Here is a 3,150-nt window from a genome sequence, read left to right on the forward strand (position 1 = left end):
CTGTATTCAGAAAACTACAAAGCATTGCTAAAAGAAATCAAAGAGACTTAAGTAAATAAAAGGTTATCCCATGTTTATGGATTGGAAGGCTAAATGTCAAGCTGTCAATTCTAACCAAACTGATACACAGATTCCATGTAATACCGGTAAAAAAAAAATTCCAACAGCCTACTTTGCAGATGGAAAAGCTAATTATCAAATTTATTTGGAAGGGTAAGGGGACTTGAATAGCCAAAAAATATATTGAAAAGTAAGTCATGTTTCCTGACTGTAAAACATATTTTAAAGCCACAGTTGTCAAAACAGCAAGGCACTGGCATAAAGATAGACATATTGATAAACAGAATCAAATTGAGAGTTAAAAAAGACCTTGCTCTATGGTCAACTGATTTTTGACAAAGCTACCAAGTCCACTCAACTGGGACAAAACAGTTTCTTCAATAAATTGTGTGAGGAGAACTGGATATCCAGATCCAAAACAATGAAAGAAGAACCCTATCTCACACTCTATACAAAAATCAACACAAGCAAAAGCTGAGGAACTGGGATGGAGAGAACTGGAGATAGCAGGCTGGTGTAAACAGCCTGGTGCACCCCTTTCCAGGCGGAGAACATGGATAGGGAGATGGGGACTGGGAAATGAGCCAAGCCGTGTTCCTTCGGCGCACAGCCCTCACTAGCGCAGCACCGCCACCCGTGACTTGCCCCATGCCCCACGCACCAGAGTCCCATCACCTGATCCCCTCCCCTCAATCTGGACGCCCCTGCCCCACACCTCCACTCCAAGCACGCAATGCCTGCCCCAGCCCAACTCAGCTCTCCTAGGCTAGCCCAGTCTCCCCCTGCCCCTCCCGAGACCCACCTCCCCCTCCCTGCCCCCTGCAGATGGTCACCAGTGGGTGCTTACCTTCATACCCAGTCTACCCCCGCCCCCAGCCCATACAGTCGCACATCCACACCCAACCCCCCGAGCTCTTCGCATGTGTGCATCAGTCTGCAGCCCTCCTAGATCTGCGCATGAGCACAACCCCCAGACACGACCCCACCCCCACCCCAGCTCTGGGCAAGCAGGACCTGCACAGCAGAGCCACGCCCCCACACCAGCCCACACAGCTGCTGCCCCTGCGCTCTGTAAGTGTACACAGCAGGGCTCTACCCTCCAAGACCCTGCATCAGCAAGGCCACATCCTCCCCACAGCCGGCTGCCCAAGCATTCGTGCACTGATGTCTTAACCCCTGCACCCCAACCCCTGCCCCACAAACATGCGCACTTGCTCCACCCCCAGACAAGCGCCCTCCTACCACACCTGGCAGGTGCTGATGGGCGAATCTGTGCTACATAGACCCTGCCCTGCACACCCGTGCCCACCTACTCCAACACTTTCCACACCTGCGCACCCATGCCAAGGCACCACCCACCCGATGCCACCCCCACCCACACACGGTCTGCAACCCTGCTGACCTGTGCCGACCCCTACAAACTCCCATATCAGCATCCAGAACCCCCTGGATCCCTCCCCCTGTGCCAGAACACACCTGCACTCTGCTTCACCCCCATGCCCCAACTTCTGTGCCATCTAACCGACATCCTTATATCCATGACCCCCTCCCACGGTGCTCTACCTCTGTGTCCTCCACATCACACCCTCCTCCTATGCTCCAAGGTCTGCCTGACCTGCACCCCATACTCTCTGCTCCTGCACCTCACTTCCACAACCCCGTGATTGGCACCCCATGTTCCCAGGCAAGAACATAGCGTCCCCAACCTGTGCCTATACCTGCACTACAACACATCACTGCACTGCTGTTCTCCACCTCACACCCTGCATCCTACTCCACCTTCAGCCTGCAAATACAAAGCGTTAGACTACTGAAGGAATTCAACTTCCAAAGTAAACCTATCAAGTTACCCACATGCCTCGAAGACAACAGAAGATCACTAAGCATATCACAATGCAGACAGATACAGCCCAGCCTAAATCAAATTAAAAGACCAGAAAAGACATAGACTGGAACAACTAGTCAAAGATGTTCATATAACTCTACTAAATAAAATAAATGGGGTGGCTAATGACATAAAGGAAATTAAGAAGTCAGAAGAAGAGATAAAGAGGAATTTGAAAGAATAAATAGAAAAATAACAGATATCACAGAGATTAAAGATGCTGTAACTTTTTTTACAAATATACTCGAGACACACAACAGCAGATTTGAAGAGGCAGAAGAAAGAATAAGCGAACTAGAGGACAGAACAACTGATTTCAAACACTCAAAACAACAAACGGCATGCTCGCTTCGGCAGCACATATACTAAAATTGGAACAATACAGAGAAGATTAGCATGGCCCCTGAGCAAGGATGACACGCAAATTCGTGAAGCATTCCATATTTTTTTAAAAAATGGACAAATTTGAACTGGATCTCAGGGAAATGATGTACAAAACAAAGCACACAAATATAAGAATCACTGGTGTCCCAGAAGGAGAAGAGAAGGGCAAAGGGCTAGGAAGATGAGTTGAGGATATAATGGGAGAAGACTTCCCAACCCTTAAAAGGACATAAATATGCAAATCAAAGAAGCTCAATGAACTCCAAATACAGTAAATCCAAATAGGCTGTCTGCAAGACACATACTAATCATTCTGTCAAATGTTGAAGAGAAGCAGAAAATCTTGAAAGCAGCAAGAGAAAAACAATCTACTACATACAAGGGAAACCACATAAGACTGAATTCAGACTACTCAGCTGGCATTACAGAGGCATGAAGGCAGTGGTAAGATATATTTAAGATCCTGAAAGAGAAGGACTTCCAACCAAGAATTCTGTACCCAGCCAAACCGTCCTTCAAAACTGAGGGAGAGATTAAAATTTTCACAGACAAAGAAATCTGGAAAGAATTTGTCAACAAGAGGCTGACCCTACGAGAAATACTGAAGGGAGTTCTGCCAGTTGAAAAAGAAGAGTAAGGTCTGGAGGAGGGCACAGAATTGAAGATACCAGTAAGGGTAACTTAAAAGATAAAAAGAGAAAGAGGTAAAAGGACATATAGATCTGACAAATAAAATCTAAAGGATAAGATGGTGGATTCAAGAAATGCATTTTCAATAATAACTTTGGATGTTAATGGACTAAATTTACCAGTTAAAACTT

The 3,150-nt window shown here is 46.5% G+C and overlaps 1 non-coding gene across 1 annotated transcript; it reads left to right on the plus strand.

Moving 5' to 3' along the window:
* Nucleotides 1-2,286: 2,286 nt before the first annotated feature.
* LOC143685262 (U6 spliceosomal RNA) lies at nt 2,287-2,393 on the plus strand. The gene has a single exon (XR_013176511.1). It is a non-coding gene; the product is annotated as a U6 spliceosomal RNA (small nuclear RNA).
* The last annotated feature ends 757 nt before the right edge of the window (nt 2,394-3,150 follow it).

This window comes from Tamandua tetradactyla, chromosome 5 (genome assembly GCF_023851605.1).
Source record: "Tamandua tetradactyla isolate mTamTet1 chromosome 5, mTamTet1.pri, whole genome shotgun sequence".
NCBI lineage: Eukaryota > Metazoa > Chordata > Mammalia > Pilosa > Myrmecophagidae > Tamandua > Tamandua tetradactyla.